The sequence below is a fragment of the Heterodontus francisci genome, chromosome 4, assembly GCF_036365525.1.
Source record: "Heterodontus francisci isolate sHetFra1 chromosome 4, sHetFra1.hap1, whole genome shotgun sequence".
In the NCBI taxonomy this organism is placed as follows: domain Eukaryota; kingdom Metazoa; phylum Chordata; class Chondrichthyes; order Heterodontiformes; family Heterodontidae; genus Heterodontus; species Heterodontus francisci.
Genome location: NC_090374.1, coordinates 188572091 through 188591025, shown reverse-complemented (window position 1 = coordinate 188591025; position 18935 = coordinate 188572091). Strand labels below are relative to the sequence as shown.

General features: G+C 42.8%; 1 protein-coding gene across 1 annotated transcript in view; it reads left to right on the top strand.

Moving 5' to 3' along the window:
• The window catches only part of plgrkt (plasminogen receptor, C-terminal lysine transmembrane protein), a 102499-nt gene that overhangs the window by 19668 nt on the left and 63896 nt on the right, over window positions 1-18935 (top strand). The gene's annotated exons all lie outside the window — the stretch shown is intronic.

The following is an 18935-nucleotide window of genomic DNA, read 5'->3' as shown; positions in this document are numbered from 1 at the left end:
TGGGGGAATTACCCGGACATCTCTGTTCTGGCCAGGCCTTGTGGTATTAGTATATTCCTATTTAGGTACCCCACAGGAATGGTGGTTGGCACTTTAACGGCTACATGCATAGTCGATGATACCTGGGTAAACTACAAGTTTCTAAAAAACTTTAGCAGTCGCTGCTGCTGGTGGTTGCTGCTGAAGTATATGGAAATGGATAATTGGTGAAACAGAGCTTGAGTTACATCCCTAGTGGAAAAGTCATTGATGAATGCCACATAAATGCTTTGCTAGGTTCAACCAAAATCTTCCAACAAAATTCACAGTTGCACCTAAATGCACAATTAGCCTATACCAGCTCTAAAACTCAGCAAATTAAATCACGCAGTTGGCAAGTTTCACAAAAATACATGTAAAGAAAAGTTTTTGGTGATTAACCTTGAAAACGTTGGCAGATGTCCTATGTTTAGACATTGTAATTAGGGACATTTGCATGCATATTTGCCAAACTGCGTAAGCAGCATGCGATAGACAGAGCTAAACGATCCCATAACCAACGGATCAGATCTAAGCTCTGCAGTCCTGCCACATCCAGCCGTGAATGGTGGTGGACAATTAAACAACTAACTGGAGGAGGTGGCTCCACAAATATCCCCATCCTCAATGATGGGGGAGCCCAGCACATCAGTGCGAAAGATAAGGCTGAAGCATTTGCAACAATCTTCAGCCAGAAGTGCCACGTTAATGATCCATCTCGGCCTCCTCCTGAAGTTCCCAGCATCACAGATGCCAGTCTTCAGCCAATTCGATGCACTCCGCATGGTATCAAGAAACGACTGAAGGCACTGGATACTGCAAAGGCTATGGGCCCTGACGACATTCCGGCAATAATACTGAAGACCTGTGCTCCAGAACTTGCTGCGCCCCTAGCCAAGCTGTTTCAGTACAGTGGCATCTACCCTGCAATGTGGAAAATTGCCCAGGTATGGCCTGTACACAAAAAGCAGGACAGGTCCAACCCTGCCAATTACCGCCCCATCAGTCTACTCTCAATCATCAGTAAAGTGATGGAAGGTGTCATCAACCGTGCTATCAACGGCACTTGCTTAGCAATAATTTATTTTATTTTATTTAGAGATACAGCACTGAAACAGGCCCTTTGGCCCACTGAGTCTGTGTTGACCATCAACCACCCATTTATACTAATCCTACATTAATCCCATATTCCTACCACATCCCCACTTTCCCTCAATTCCCCTACCACCTACCTATACTAGGGCAATTTGTAATGGCCAATTTACCTATTGCAAGTCTTTGGCTGTGGGAGGAAACCGGAGCACCTAGCGGAAACCCACGCGGTCACAGGGAGAACTTGCAAACTCTACACAGGCAGTACCCAGAATCGAACCCGGGTCGCTGGAGCTGTGAGGCTGCAGTGCTTGCCACTGTGCTGCCCTGCTCAATAACCTGCTCAATAATGCTCAGTTTGGGTTCCGCCAGGGCCACTCAGCTTCAGACCTCATTCCAACCTTGGTTCAAACGTGGACAAAAGAGCTGAACTCAAGAGGTGAGGTGAGAGTGACTACCCTTAACATCAAGGCAGCATTTAACCGAGTATGGGATCAAGGAGCCCTAGCAAAACTGAAGTCAATGGGAATCGGGGGAAAACTCTCCACTCGTTGGAGTCATACCTAGCGCAAAGGAAGATGGTTGTGTTTGTTGGACGTCAATCATCTGAGCTCCAGGACATCACTGCAGGAGTTGCTCACGGTAGTGTCCTAGGACCAACCAATGATTGCACAATGTTCAGCATCACTCACAACTCCTCAGATACCAAAGCAGTCTGTGTAGAAATGCAATAAGACCTGGTCAATATCCGAGTTTGGGCTGATAAGTGGCAAGTAACATTCGCCCCACACAAGTGCCAGACATTGACCATTTAAACAAGAGAGAATCTAACCATCTCTCCTTGACATTCAATGGTATTACCATTGCTGAATCCCCCACTATCAACATCCTATGGGTTACCTTTGACCAGAAACTGAACTGGAGTAGCCATATAAATGCCATGGCTACAAGAGCAAGTCAGAGGCTAGGAATGCTGCAGCAAGTAATTCACCTCCTGACTCCCCAAACCCTGTCCACCATCTAAAGGCACAAGTCAGGAGTGTGGTGGAATACTCTCCATTTGCCTGGATGGGTGCAGCTCCAATAACACTCAAGAAGCTCGACACCATCCAGGACAAAGCAGCCTGCTTGATTGGCACCCCATCTACAAACATTCACTCCCTCCACCACCGACGCACAGTGGCAGCAGTGTGTACATCTACAAGATGCACTTCAGCAACAGACCAGGGCTGTTTAGACAGCACCTTCCAAACCTGTGACCTCTACCAACTAGAAGAACAAGGGCAGCAAATGAACACCACCACCTGCAAGTTCCCCTCCAAGTCACACACCACCCTGCCTTGGAACTATATCGCCGTTCCTTCACTGTCCCTGCATCAAAATCCTGGAACTCCCATCCTAACAGCACTGTGGATGTACCTACCTCACATGGACTGCAGCGGTTCAAGAAGGCAGCTCACCACCACCTTCTCAAGGACAATTAGGGATGGACAATAAATGCTGGCCTAGCCAGTGCCGCCCACATCCCATGAATGAATAATAAAAACAAATAATAATTTTAAGGGTGCAATCAGCTCAAGATTGAGCCTTCGAATGACCTTGTGACCATCCAGAAAGAGTAAGTGATAGATCCTGTTCGAAGGCTTCAGGAGCAGACTGTCATATTTAGCAGAATGTCTCGCAACGAGGTCTTGGCTGGTGCTGAGAAGGATCCATACTATTTAAACATTCCAGCTGAATGTGCTGTTTTTAACATTGCTGCGGTGTTGGCGACACCATTGTATCTCATGGAACACGAGTTTGCGAAGATTCCTTGAGACGATTCATGGGCTTTGTTGAGATTTATTGGCAACAGCTCAATAATGACACCAATTCTCATTTATGTAGAGCCTTTAATGTAATAAAACATTCCATGGGGCTTTACAGGAGCATTATGAGACAACATTTAACACTGTCACGTAAGGAGATGTTCGGGCAGGTGACCAAAAGCTTGGTCAAAAGGGTAGGTTTTAAGGAGGAGAGAGGCAGAGAAGTTTAGGAAGGCAATTCTGGAGCTTGGGGCCTAGGCACAGCTGCCAATGGTGGGCACAAGAACAGAAAGCATCATCACATGGCTCGAGAATTGTTAATTCGGCCATATTAGTACATGTAAATACGCAAAACATTAGAGACTGGTATCTTCATTGTCTCAGTAACTTTTGATGCAAAGTTACGTTGTGTAGAAAATCACATTTGTCACAGAGTGATGGACTGTGCCAAGTCACTGCCGAATAAAGAACAATTATGATATTTCTGAAAGTAAATTATGAACATAATCTGATGTGTTTGGATGTACAGAGCTCCTGACTGAGTGGATAAAGTTATAGGTTCATTAATTTCATCAAGTTACAGCAGTACACTTACTTGCAGGTACCAGCTGAGGGTGTTGGGAGACAATGGGTCTTTAGATTTACTGCAAAAGGCCAAACAGTTTTTCCAAAATCATAATCGTAGTCTCATGTTATTTTCTGTGTTTATCGTCCGTTTGTTCTGTTTAGATTTTGCATCCCTGACTGGCTCCAATGTACAAATGAGCCTTTTGTTTTGATAATCACTGACTTGGCAGTTTAAACTGGCAGAAGGGTCACGCACGCTGGATCAGAAAGCTGGTATGAATAACTCAGATCCAGTCAGAGAAGTCAACTTTGTAACAAGATTTTTAACAATAAGTTAAGGCGGTACAGTGGCGCAGTGGTTAGCACCGCAGCCTCACAGCTCCAGCGACCCAGGTTCAGTTCTGGGTACTGCCTGTGCGGAGTTTGCAAGTTCTCCCTGTGAACGCGTGGGTTTCCGCCGGGTGCTCCGGTTTCCTCCCAGAGCCAAAGACTTGCAGGTTGATAGGTAAATTGGCCATTGTAAATTGCTCCTAGTGTAGGTAGGTGGTAGGAGAATGGTGGGGATGTGGTAGGGAATATGGGATTAATGGAGGATTAGTATAAATGGGTGGTTGTTGGTCGGCACAGACTCGGTGGGCTGAATGGCCTGTTTCAGTGCTGTATCACTAAATAAATAAATAAAATAAAGTAATAGATGTATTGGGGTATGAAACAGTGCCAACATTGGGGTGTTTCTGCAACCTGACAATAGCCAAAGAAAGTGACAGCCTTAGCGAGTGTGTGCAGAAATTCGCCTGCCCGCAATCAGTGATTTTCTGTGCAGGATTTGTCATTTTTCCCAATTTTTGCATGAAGTGTAAATTGGGTGGTTGGTAGTTGTGACCTTTGCTCCACATTCCCAAATTAGTCAATGGGAAGCTGTACCAATTTCATGGCTGGGCCTAATTTAAATGCAAATGGCAGGCCACCAGCGCTAACTGGTGTATGCAGTTTGCTGATTGGGAAGGTGGGAAATACACCACAAAAAGACAACTTGTTCCCCATAAAGTGAGTGTACTTTCCAATGGTGGATAGTGGACAGCAATTTTCTGGGATTGCAGGCAACATGACTTCAACTAACACCTCCTGGACTCAGTGATGCAGCAAAGGAGGTGCTCAAGGAGCAAGTTAACAGAAGGAAGGAGGTCCTCTTTCCTTCCAATGGAAGACCAGGTACACAAACAAATTTCTCAGCAGCAATGGAGAGAACTGATGGTGTGATTAAATGCTACAAACGTAGTTGCCAGGACCTGAATGCAGTGTAAGAAAAAAATGACCTCACCAGGACTGCCAAGGTAAGACTGCCCTTTCCCATACCTTTTTCTGCTGGCACTCACGCCCTTACATCTACATTCCGCCCTTGGCTACATTGCTGTTTCTTCCTCTCATCATGTACACTGTGCTAAACTGCCTCAGACACCTGTGCCTTCAGTAAGGCACAGACTAATCCAGTTTCACATTTCCCACAGGAGAGGCTGGCACACAAAATAGCAAAGAAATGAAATAAGGAGGAAGTCTGGCCTCTATATAGATCCTGACACCAATAGTGGAAGCCATCATCAATGTCACTGGCAGGGAGAAGACGTACAGCACTGGAGATGGCCAGGGAGAAGGCACGTAGCACTGGAGATGGCTAGGGAGAAGGCACGTAGTACTGGAGATGGCCAGGGAGAAGACATGCCGTACTGGAGATGGCCAGGGAGAAGGCACGTAGCACTGGAGATGGCCAGGGAGAAGGCACGTAGTACTTGTGATGGCCAGGGAGAAGGCACGTAGAACTGGAGATGGCCAGGGAGAAGGTACGTAGAACTGGAGATCGCCAGGGAGAAGGCATGTAGAACTGGAGATGGCCAGGGAGAAGACATGTAGCACTGGAGATGGCCAGGGAGAAGGCACGTAGCATTGGAGATGGCCAGGGAGAAGACATGTAGCACTGGAGATGGCCAGGGATAAGACATGTAGCACTGGAGATGACCAGGGAGAAGGCATGTAGTACTGGAGATGGCCAGGGAGAAGACACGTAGCACTGGAGATGGCCAGGGAGAAGGCACGTAGTACTGGAGATGGCCAGGGAGAAGGCACGTAGTACTGGAGATGGCCAGGGAGAAGGCATGTATTACTGGAGATGGCCAGGGAGAAGGCACGTAGCACTGGAGATGGCTAGGGAGAAGGCACGTAGTACTGGAGATGGCTAGGGAGAAGGCACGTAGCACTGGAGATGGCTAGGGAGAAGGCACGTAGCACTGGAGATGGCCAGGGAGAAGGCACGTAGTACTGGAGATGGCCAGGGAGAAGACATGTAGCACTGGAGATGGCCAGGGAGAAGGCACGTAGAACTGGAGATGGCCAGGGAGAAGACATGTAGCACTGGAGATGGCCAGGGAGAAGGCATGTAGAACTGGAGATGACCAGGGAGAAGGCATGTAGTACTGGAGATGGCCAGGGAGAAGGCACGTAGCACTGGAGATGGCCAGGGAGAAGGCACGTAGTACTGGAGATGGCCAGGGAGGAGGCATGTAGTACTGGAGATGGCTAGGGAGAAGACATGTAGCACTGGAGATGGCTTGGGAGAAGGCATGTAGCACTGGAGATGGCCAGGGAGAAGACATGTAGCAGTGGAGATGGCTAGGGAGAAGGCACATAGCACTGGAGATGGCCAGGGAGAAGGCACGTAGCACTGGAGATGATATAGATAGTCAGCTAAGGGGATCTGCACTGGGTGATTCACCGAGCTCAAGTAAGCAGGAGCCGGTGTAGCTGAAAAGGCGAGCCTAGGAAACTATTCACAGGAGGGTCAGTTCATGTTCTAGCTCTGCTGCCGAGAATAGAAATAGACCCAAGGGACCTTTGAAAAGAAAAATACTTGCTGAGCACCAGTACTTGGTCAATGTATGGGGCTGCCTGCCAGCAAGCATCCGGTAATATGTTGAGTATGAAGTAGTCCCATCCCAACTTGTGTGGAGTTCTGGCACATAGCATTAGCAGTCTGTAGTCAACATGTGATCACCTCAATGGATGCTGCAGGGGTCTTGGCACCATTAATATCTCACAAGGTTGCCAATATTGGATCCAGCCTGCCTGCCTAAGGAACCACTGCAATTAGGCACCCCCCCACGGCCTTCCCCATGATGCCTCCAGTCTTCCCCAACCCCTGTTTCCAAAGTGGTAGCAATTGAGTTGTGTTCCAAGACTATTTATGCCATTGCATTGTCATTTGTAAACAAACAAAAGAAGGCTTACAAGTGACATTTCTGTGATGACATTCTCATTTTAAACATCTTTTTATTCAGAAATGAAAAGGATTCTATTTAAGATACAACTGAACTGTTATTCTCTGTAATGGAGAAGACCTCTCTGTTACATAGGAACAAGAGTGGACCATTCAGCAAGTCAAAGCTGTTTCACCATTCAGTTAGATGATGGTTGGTCTGTACCTCAACTCTATCTATGGACCTTGGTTCCGTAACCCTTAATACTCCTACTCAACAAAAATCTATTAATCTCAGTTTTGAAATTTTCAATTGGCCCCCAGCTTCAACAGCTTTTTGTGGGAGAGAGTTCCAGATTTCCAGTAACTTCCACTAATTACCTCCTGACATTACCCCTTAGTGGCCAAACGTTAATTTTAATGTTATGCCCCTTGTTCTGGAATTCCCCAGTAAGAGGGAATAGTTTCTCTCTATCTATTTGTTATATAATAGAAATTAATAGATGAGTGAAAGTTCCACGTTTTGCAATTTAAAATCTGAGTGAAGGAAACTTCATTCCAACTGATCTCCTGTTTTGTTTTTCTGACCTGAGCACAATTCTGGTGCTTCCCTGATTTGGCCCTGAATGGTCCTTGGATGTTGGGAGTGCAGATAAATGAAAAGAAATTGAATAATTGGAAACCTGTGTGACAGGTAAAGACAAGGACAAGACGTACACTGTGGTTTGCCGGGGACGTGTGGCGGAGGGGGGTGGTGGAGTTGGTGGTGGGGAGTGTTGGGGGGTGGCAGTTGTGGGGAACGGTGAATTGCAAGCAAGTAAGACAGAGACTGAAGATAATAGTTGGGGATGCAGAAGTGAGTCTGGAAAACATGGACAAGGTCTTGTGCATCAAGTTAACATGCTTTTCAAAATTGTGAAAAAAATTGATTCGCACACATTTCTGCAATGAAAAATATTACTGCAGAAAAAAAACAATGTCTGCGTAGTATCTGTGTGCTATCAAAATGCTAATTCTCTCCCTTAACCAGTAGAGGTGTCCATATAAATTCCACGTTCTAACCAAAGCTGGACTACATCTGAGAGTGTAACAGTGAAGGAGTCTAAAAACTTTGCAAAGCTGATAGTCTTTTAACCTGCTTAACTAACCTCTTCACTTGCAGGAATCTGGGTACCCTTGCTATTCTTCAAAAGAAAGTTGCAATTTCCCTGCATTCTTACATCTAGTTTTTAAAAAAATGCTCTTCTTGGGCATCAGATCACTCATTAGCCTAATTTCATTTGTGATGATTTGTGGGTTTTTTTAATGTTTTCATGAGGGATTGTTTGAATCTGGATAGAAAATAAGTTTTGAAATATGCAGTGTGTTAGTAATCACATCCATTTATTGGTATTCTAAATGAATAGAGAGTATTCCAGTCAGACTAGACTATCTTCAGATACACAATTGGAAGAGGACAAGAACATTCAGTTTTCAGATATCAGTGTCCACACTCTGCAAAAAATATCAATGACCTTTTAAGAATTCTTGATAAACTTACAGAACACACTGAGACCAGAAACCTTGTGACGTTAACGAATAAACCACCTTTATCGGAAATCTTTTACCAAAAATAAACGGCTGCCGTTTCGTAATCTCCAGTTGTTGCCACATGCATTTTTGCCTGGGACAGTGCACTATTTAATGGAAGATAAGAATGTTTCTGATAAAGTAATGTGAGATTGGAAATTGAGCTATGCAGTATTTTGATATATGAATATTTAACATATTTGTATCAAATTTGTTTTAAACAGTTTAGCTGTTAAAATAATGGTTTAAGGAATTTAATGTGAATCAGTTAAGCACTCTTGCAATAACATTTTACAATGTAATGTCCAATGAAAACGAAAGCATACAGATTGTATCAAAGATGCTAAAGTAAAATTCTGAAGAAACTGTCACCCGGTAGCCAGCTATCCTACTGTTAAGGTAGCACCTAGAAGAAGCTCAAAATTAAGAACTAAAATATGTAAAACATGTACTACAGCAGAGACTACAGCCAAGGGAAAGCATCGGGATAAAATACAATAAAGTCAAAATCTACCCTTATGTGCTCAAAAGCTCACACTCCGTTTTGTAGAGATTGCCCTGGTCATTGTCTAAAGCTGACCAGACCGTTTTGCAATCTCAGTGAACTGTTTGATTCAGAACTGAGCTTCTGACTCCATATCTGCTCCATCACTAAGATTGCCTACTTACACCTCCGTAACATCACCCCAACAATGGTTCGTCAACTCTCACCAATGCCTTTGTGACCTCTAGATTTGACTATTCCAATGTTCTCCTCACCAGCCTCCCATCCCGCACCTTTTGTAAACTTGAGCTCATTCAAACCTCTGCTAACTGTATTCTAACTTGCATCAAGCCCTGTTCATCCATCACCTCTGTGCTTTTGACCTAAATTGGCTCCTGCCTGGCAATGTCTTTATTTTAAAATATTCATTCTCGTTTTCAAATCCCTCCATGACCCTTGCCCTTCCCCATCTCTGTAATAACCTTCTCCATTCTTGTCCAATTTTAGCCTCTTATACGTCCCCGGTTTTCATTACTCCCAACAGTGGTGACCATATCTTCAGCTGCCTGAGCCCCAAACTCTGGAATTCCCTCTGTAAACCTCTCCAACTCTCTCTCTTCCTTTAAGATGTTCCTTAAAATCTACCTCTGACCAAGCTTTTGGTCACCTATTCTAATATTTTCGATATGGTCAGTGTCAAATTTTGTTTGATGATGCTCCTGTGATGTCCCTTTGGGTATTTTCTTACCTTGTTAACAAAAGCAACAATGACAACTTATATTTATATAGCACCTTTAATGTAATAAAATGTTCCAAGGTGCTTCACAGGAGCATTATAAAACAAAATATGACACCAAGCCACAAAAGGAAATATTAGATCAGATAACATACGAACATACAAATTAGGAGCAGGAGTAGGCCACTCGGCTCCTCGAGCCTGCTCCTCCTTTCAACAAGATCATGGCTGATCTGATTGTAACTTCAACTCCACATTCCCACCTACCCCCGATAAACTTTCACTCCCTTGCTTATCACGAATCTATCTACCTTTGCTTTAAAAATATTTAAAGACTCTGCTTCCACCACCTTTTGAGGAAGAGAATTCCAAAGACTCACGGCCCTCTGAGAGAAAATATTTCTCCTAATTTCTGTCTTAAATGGGCGACCCCTTATTTTTAAATAGTGACCCCTAGTTCTAGATTCTCCCACAAGAGGAAACATCCTTTCCATATTCACCCTGTTAAGACCCGTCAGGATCTTATATGTTTCAATCAAGTTGCCTCTTACTCCTCTAAACTCGAGCTGTCCAATCTTTCCTCATAAGACAACCTGCCCATTCCAGGTATTAGTCTAGTAAACCTTCTCTGAACTGCTTCCAATGCATTTACATCCTCCCTTAAATAAGGAGACCAGTACTGTACATAGTGATCCAGATGTGGTCTCACCAATGCCCTGTATAACTGAAGCATAACCTCCCTCCAATTGCTCCCTCAATTCCCCTCACAATAAATTACAACATTCTATTAGCTTTCCTAATTACTTGATGTACTTGCATCCTAACCTTTTGCGATTCATGCACTAGGCCACCCAGATCACTCTGTATCTCAGAACTCTGCAATCTCTCTCCATTTAGATATTATGCTTTTTTATTCTGCCAAAAGTTTTCCCACATTATGCCAGATCTTTTCCCACTCACTTAATCTATCTATATCCCTTTGTAGCCTCCTTATGTCCTCTTCACAAGTTAATTTCCAACCTATCTTGTGTCATCAGCAAATTTAGCAACCATACCTTCAGCCCCTTCATCCAAGTCATTTATATAAATTTTAAAAAGTTGAAGCCCCAGCACTGATCCCTGTGGCACACAACCCGTTACACCTTGTCAACCAGAAAATGACCCATTTATGCCTATTCTCTGTTTCCTGTTTGCTAGCTAATCTTCTACCAATGCCAATATGTTATCCCCTACACCATGAGCTTTTATTCTCTGCAACAACCTTATCAAATGCCTTCTGGAAATCTAAGCACAGTGCATCCACCGGTTCCCCTTTATCCATAGCAGATGTTACTTCTTCAGAGAACTCCAATAAATTGGTTAAACATGATTACCCATTCACAAAACCATGTTGATTCTGCCTGATTATCTTGAATTTTTCTAGGTGCCCTGCTATAATGTCTTTAATAATAGGTTCTAACATTTTCCTAAGACATATGTTAAGCTAACTGGCCTGTAGTTTCCTGCTTTCAGTTTCCCTCCCTTTTTGAATAAAGGAGTTACATTCACTATTTTCCAATCTAATGGAAACTTCCTCGAATCAAGGGAATTTTGAAAAATTAAAACCAACACATCAACTATCTCACTAGCCACTTCTTTTAAGAGCCTAGGATGAAGTCCATCAGGACCCGGGGACTTGTCAACCCGCAGCTCCAACAATTTGCTGAGTACTATTTTCCTGGTGATTGTGATTTTCTTGAGTTCCTCCCTTCCATTTTCTGATTTGCAGCTATTTCTATGATGTTACTTGTATCCTCTATAGTGAAGACCAATGCAAAATACCTCTTCAATTCATCTGCCATCTCCTTATTAATTCCCCAGACTCACTTTCCATAGGACCAACACTCAGTTTGTTAAAAAGCTTGGTCAAAGAGGTAGGTTTTAAAGAGTGTCTTAAAGGAGGAAAGCGAGGTGGAGAGATGTTGGGAGGGTATTCCAGAGCTTAGGGCCTAGGCAACTGAAGGTGTGACCACCAATAGTGGAGCAATTAAAATCAGGAATGCACAAGAGGCCAGAATTAGATGAGTGCAGATATCTTGGAGGGTTGTGGGGCTGGAGGAGATTACAGAGATGGGGAGGAGGCAAGGCCAATGAGGGATTTGAAAACGAGGATGAGAATTTTAAAATCAAGACATTGCGTGACTGGGAGTCAGTGTAGGTCAGTGAGCACAGGGGTGATGGGGAACAGGACTTGATGCAAGTTAAGACACGGGTTAAAGGTGCTATATAAATACAAGTTCTTGCTTTTGTTGAAGACTTGCTTCCAGAAGTGGGCTCCAGTACTCAGCATGAGGGAAATATCTCTGGAAATGTTTGCATCTCACATGATGGGTGGCAAGCCAGTCACCTACTTCTCATCTGATTTCCTGAACTCAACCACCCACTCCACACCACTGTCACCGGATTTGGTCATTGAAAAATGTACCTTAGTGCAACTCAATAAAGTACAACTTGATAAAGACCTCATAAATTTCATTGCCAAATAATTGCATTTTAAATTATCCCATTCTTACTTAGGAGGTTGCCACATAACATACCTGGTGTTTCATTGTGTTTAATATTGAAATATTCAGATCTTTCTCACATATATACTGAACACATATAGCGTGTAGAGCTATCGAACATATAGAGTTCAGGACAAGATAAATAAAATAAATTTGCTTGAATTCTGGCAGTTCGATAGTTTCATAACTTTTTCCAAGGAAAAACACATTTAATGTGATCGCTGCTCAGCCAGCTTCAAATAGTCACAGGGCGTAGACTATCAATCATTATCTCATCACTGGTGTTGTAATCAAGTTAGCCTTAGTTCTGTGATTGACAGATTCTGGCATGCAGCCACTAACAAGATGATGGTGAACTCCCAGTGGATGTTTGATCAGTTTATGTCAAATGTTTCAAGTCGGTGAATGAGTTTCACTATTATGCCTGTTAGCTGTATAATATCACTGAGACAAGTTGCAGTATGAAACTGTTTTTGAAGATGCAGATGACTGCTTTTTGTTAAAATACCTCTTTTCTGCACTGTATATGGAAGCACAATTTTATTTAGTATGTTTCCTTCCTGCATGACACTGATGCTAAGGAGATTTAACTGCTAACAGAAAGGGGTGTTAGAGTACAATCACTAGAGGACAACCTGTTGATTATAGTAAATAAGAGTTTAATCTTCTATTATCAGTTAGATTTGTAACCTGCTCTCAATAACAGCTTGCATTTACACAGCATCTTTCAGGTAGTAAAATGTCCCATGGCACTTCACAGGAGTGTTCTCAAACAAAGTTGAATACTGACCCCCTCCCCCAAGGATATATTCGGACAGTTGACCAAAAGCTTAGTCTGTTATGATCCTGACTGGGGCATTTGGGAAATATCAGGCAGGATTTCCCCTTCTGATTGTCAGCATGCTGGCCTTTTGGAAAAGTGAGTGTTTTGGTCATTTGGCTGAGGATAGGATTGAGTTCATTTGTGGCACTTCATTTGGCTGACGAGCTCTTAGCATTCTCTGCCTCGGTTCTCACGTGAGGCTTTATTTTATGAATCTATGCTCCAAGTGCAGAGTTTTGTCCACTGGGCAGATGTTTCAGGAATGTGAGCATAGGGGTCAATGTCTATTAAAATTAATATAAAATAAAAACAAGAAATGCTGGAAACACTCAGCAGGTCTGGCAGCATCTGTGGAGAGAGAAGCAGAGTTAACGTTTCAGGTCAGTGACCCTTTTTCAGAATTGTTCTGAAGAAGGGTCACTGACCTGAAACGTTAACTCTGCTTCTCTCTCCACAGATGCTGCCAGACCTGCTGAGTGTTTCCAGCATTTCTTGTTTTTATTTCAGATTTCCAGCATCCGCACTATTTTGCTTTTAATCTATTAAAATTAAGCTTTGTACAATATGCCCTTTGAAGTACAGCCACTTGCATGAGCTGCCAGAGCCACCTGTACAACAGGGGCCCAGCATGAGTCACCACTTTTCAGGATGGTACAGGTGGTAATAAAGAAGTTGCATTTATATAGTGACTTATCATAACCTCAAGCTGTTTCACTATGCTTCACAACCAGTGAACTACTTTTGAAGTGCAGTCACCTTTGTTATGTTAACAAAAGCAGCAGCCAATTGCACATGGTGAAGTCCCACAAGCAGCATATGAAATTAATGACCAGTTAACTATATTTTGATGGAGGACAGGAGACCAGGGGAATGCCTGCTTTTCTTTGAGTAGTTCCAAGGGGACCATTTACATCCATCGGAACAGGCCTTCAGAATAACATCTCATCTGAAAGCAATAGATCGTGACAGGAGGTGGCAATTCTTAAAAAGGACAAGACATGAGAGATTCCTGCAACACTGTCCTGAAAAATTGGATGTTTACCCTCTCGTCAATAACAGGGAAAGATGGGAAAGCATCTGAAATGCTGACTTTTTGTTATCTTTTTCTTTCAAATGTGCTGATGAAGAAACAATAGAGGGTCTACAAATGGTCTTAGGGCCCATTCCTGCTTGCTACCCAATGACTGTTGCTGGAAGTATACAAGTGTGCATGTCTGGCCAAATTAGAATTGAGCATGCTAGGAAGTCAAATCGTTTGCTGACACTTATTGTCAAGTCTCATAAATCAATGCTGCCCCTTCGGCAAGGAACTAAACTCCAAGCTCTGCCCCAGCAAAGAGTCAATGGCATCAGAAAAGATGGGAAAGGGTGAGAAAATCTGTGGAAGAAAAATGTGTTGATGACCACCTTGGTTTTGCAGTTGGGGTGAGTGGGAAAGGGCGATCTTAAAAAAGACACAGTGAGAGTCTAATAGAAAAATAGAGGTGATGCAGCTTGCATATTCTTAAAAAAAACACCTCATCATCCAAATTTTTTGCAACCTCAGGTCTCATGTAAAATAGGGATCCCATTGAAGCTAGGAATCCTTTGTTTCACTGCACTTCCAAAGTACTTCATTGGCTGTAAAGTGCTTTCAGACAACCTGAGGGCAATAAAAACAAAATATAAATGTGTCTTTTTTTTAACAGTAGGGACAACAATCAAATAGCAAGAAAAAAACAAAATGCCACACAGCACCTGCATTAACAGTGGGGTCGATTTTCGTCTTCATTGCCTGAGAAGTAACTTAGCAGAACAAATTTTCATCATTTTTTCAGAACTTGCCCAATTTTGACTGCATTGATCTACTCCATCACACTGCCACCCAAACAGTGACGATGGAAATCTATCCCAAAGCAGAATTTGAAAATTATTGTGAGCTTCGAGAGGCACAGTGGGCTTTGGTGCTGTGAACAGAAAAACAAATTGTTATTAAACGTAGCAGTTGGCCCACGACAAACTTTATTGAGCACAGGTAACCCGATTGTGGATCTTTAAAACCATGGACTGGATTTTCTTTCTAGGGTCAGGAACCCAACATCGAGAGAACTTCAGTGTCCCGGCTCCACACTGCGACAGAAGTAAACACCCGACACACATTTTTCAGTGCCAGGCCAGAGGGCACTCTCGCTGTTCCATTAGGGATGGTGACGGGCTCCCGAGGCTGGAGGGCCAGCAGGAGGCACTCCAGCAATGACACACTGGTAGACCCACCATCTGAGGTGGGAGCTGCTGATATATGTAGGAGAGAGGGAGCCACCATCTTCAGGCACCCTCCGAACACTTATTAAAATTATAAAAATAAAAAGAGGCCATAACTACCAGGCCGTCCTTGTGGTACCCTTCCACGTGGCGACCTTTGGCCGCAGCTGTAACCACCATAGTATGGCAGCTGCAGGGTTTTGGTGGGGGAGGGGGTTTAAAAAGCCCACTGGAGCACTGACCCCCTCGGTCTGCTGCTGGGAGGCTGCCTGCCCTCACTGACCGTGTTTCAGCCATCACGGAGGGCCTGCCTGCTGACTGGAAAATTCCAGTCGGCACGAGAGAGGGGCCTTAGTAAGCCCCATAATTACCTTTATTGGCTACCCGCCACTTATACGTAAGTAACTATTCTGCCCCCGACTGGGCCTTTTTTGAAAATGGCTTGGGGTTCAAGCTGTGCCGGCATGCTGGCTAGTGGTGGGGAATTCTGGGACCACCCACCTCCAGTCCTGCCCCCATTGGGCTTTGAAAATCCAGTGCCATGTTTCTCCAAAGCCTAATTTTCCCAGCTTGCATATGTGTGTACTTAGGCAGATGATAACATAGGGTGCTGCTGAGTTGTCATATACAGATCCCTTGTCCTTTTGAAGAGCGGGAGGGTCAATAATCAGAAGTGTGCAATAATTGTAAAGCACTTGGTGTGGTTTCTTTGAAGTTGTTTGATTAACGTTTATGATAAAGGGCTTGTCAGCTATCTAAATATAGTTTAAACATTTACTGAATCACCTCACCAGCAATCAGTGTTCTAGTTGTGTTATACAGGATTAAAATGCTTAGCAATTCAGGTGCTAACTATTTGTTATTGAAGCTTTTAATTGAAGCTTAGGATCTAGAGATAATGTATAAAGTAACTCAAAATTTAGAAAAGAAATGTCAGTGGACATATCTGTTGTTATCAGCAGAGCTCTATTGATAATTTACCACCTTTGCAGATTAAACCCTGTTATGTTTTATTACCCATTGCCAGAACTGAATTCGCTAGGAATAGTTGAAGACTGTGGATGTTTCAACTCTGCAAATCCTTGTTCTTTAGAACAGCACTTAGATTGTTTTGGAATTTTATGTAAGCTGCGATATAAATTAGCATGTGATGAAAAAGCCTGCCCAGAAAGCTACTAATGACAGAAACATTAGTATCTATTTGGTAATCGATTGCTTCACATTGGGGCTATTCAGTAAATTTTTATGTTGACGAAACAAAAGCACAGAGCAAAAATACCAAGCAATAACCAGTGTTTAATCATTTACAAAATGGCTAAAAGAAACTTATTGATGAAGAATTAATGGAGGCAATGGCACTTCTGGGAAACGAGAGCCATGTTTGATATGCATTTTCATACATGTAAGTGAGAGACAAAGGGAGTAAAATCTAAAAAGGCAACTTTTACAAATACAAATGTCAACATATGATGCTGTCTCGTAAAGAGTTGGATTAGAATCTGATATAAAGAAGAACAAAGGGTTACTAAAAAAGTAATAAAAAGAGCAAAGGTAAATTATGAAAGAAAACTAGTGCAAAATATCGAAACGGATAGCAAAAGCTTCTATAAGTATATAAAAAAGAAGAGAGTAGCTAAAGTCAATGTTGATCCGTTGGAGGATGAGACTGGGGAGCAAATAGAAGGGAACACATAAATGGCAGAGACACTGAATCAGCATTTTGCTTCAGTTTTCACAGTGAAGGACACTAGTACCATCCCAATAGTATCAGGTAATGCAGAGGTTATAGAAAGGGAGGAACTTAGAACAATCATCATCACTAGGGAAAAAGTACTGAGCAAACTATTGGGATTGAAGGCAGATAAGTCTCCAGGGCCTGATGGCCTACATCCTAGGGTCTTAAAGGAAGTGACAGTGGAGATAGTGGATCCATTGGTTATAATATTCCAAAATTCTCTGGATACGGGAATGGTTCCAGTGGATTGGAAAAAAGCTAATGTAACGCCCTTATTCAAAAAGGGAGGGAGACAGAAAGTAGGAAACTATAGACCAGTTTAACATCTGTCGTTGAGAAATTGTTGGAATCCATTATTAAGGAAGTAATAACAGGACATTTAGAAAGTCAAAACGCAATCCATCAGAGTCAGCATGTTTTTATGAAGGGTAAATTGTATTTGACTAATTTGCTAGAGTTCGTCGAAGCTGTAACAAGCAAAGTGGATAATGGGGGTCCTGTAGATGTAGTATATCTGGACTTCCAGAAGGCATTTGATAAGGTGCCACACAAAAGGTTAATACACAAGATAAGTTCACATGGGGTTAGGGGCAATTTATTATTATTGGATAGAGGATTGGCTAACCAACAGAAAACAGAGAGTTGGGATAAATGGGGGTTTTTCTGGTTGGCAAGATGTAACTAGTGGAATGCCACAGGGTTTGGTCCTCGGGCCCCAACTATTTACAATCTATATTAATGACTTGGATGCAGGGATAGAAGGTACGATAGCCAAATTTGCAGATGACACTAAAATAGGTGGGACAGTAAGTTACAATAAAGAAATAAGAAATCTACAAATGGATATGGATAGATTAGATAAATGGGCCAAAATTTGGCAGATGGATTTTACCGTGGATAAGTGTGAGGTTATCCATTTTGGTCGGAAGAACAGAAATGCAAATTATTATCTAAATGGAGAGAAACCTCAGAGTGCTTTGGTGCAGAGGGATCTGGGTGTACGTGTGCATGAATCGCAGAAAACTAGTTTGCAGGTACAGCAGGTGACAAGGAAGGCAAATGGAATTTTGGCATTCATTGCTAAAGGAATAGAGTATGAAAGTAGGGAAGTGTTGCTGCAACTGTACAAGGCATTGGTGAGACCGCACCTGGAGTATTGCGTACAGTTTTGGTCCCCTTACTTGAGAAAGGATGTACTTGTATTGGAGGCAGGTCAGAGGAGGTTCACTAGATTGATTCCAGAGATGGGGGGCTTATCTTATGAAGAGAGATTGAGCAGTTGAGGCCTTTACTCTCTGGAGTTTAGAAGAATGAGAGGAAATCTAATTGAGGTACAGAAGATGATTAAGGGGATTGACAAAGTAGACATAGAGAGGATGTTTCCTCTTGTGGGGCAATCTAGAATGAGAAATCATAGTTTTAGGATAAGAGGCAGCAGATTTAAAACAGAGATGAGGAGAAATTACTTCTCTCAAAGGGTCGTGAATCTCTGGAGTTCACTACCCCAGAGTGCAGTGGATGCCGGGACATTGGGTAAATTTAAGGAGGAGATAAATAGATTTTTAATTAGAAATGGGTTGAAGGGTTATGGAGAATGGGCAGGAAAGTGGAGTTGAGGCCAAAATGAGATCAGCCATGATCGTATTGAATGGCGGAGCAGGCTCGAGGGGCTGAATTGCCTACTCCTGCTCCTAGTTCTTATGTTCTTATGTAAAAAGTTTAGGAAACTGCTTCGAATTTGGAATAGTCTTGTGCAATAAACACTTTTTTTAAACCTTATTTAGTCCAGTAGAGGCCTGCTTATTGGTCTGTTATTCAGAACCATTTCAGAATACTATTTATATTAACTTGGATTTTATAAGAAAATTGGAATATTCCAGATTGCCTGTTAAGTGGGAAACAAAAATCAAGGAGAGGAAAAGGCAAGAGAGAGGGAGGCCACAGAAATTAGAGGGAGTGAGGCAGCAAAGAGAAATGGAGGACAAGCAAAGGGAATAGCAAGGGAGAAAGCAAGAGCAACAGTTAGTACATATTTAAATTTAATCTTTAGGCAGCATTCATCCAGCAGACAT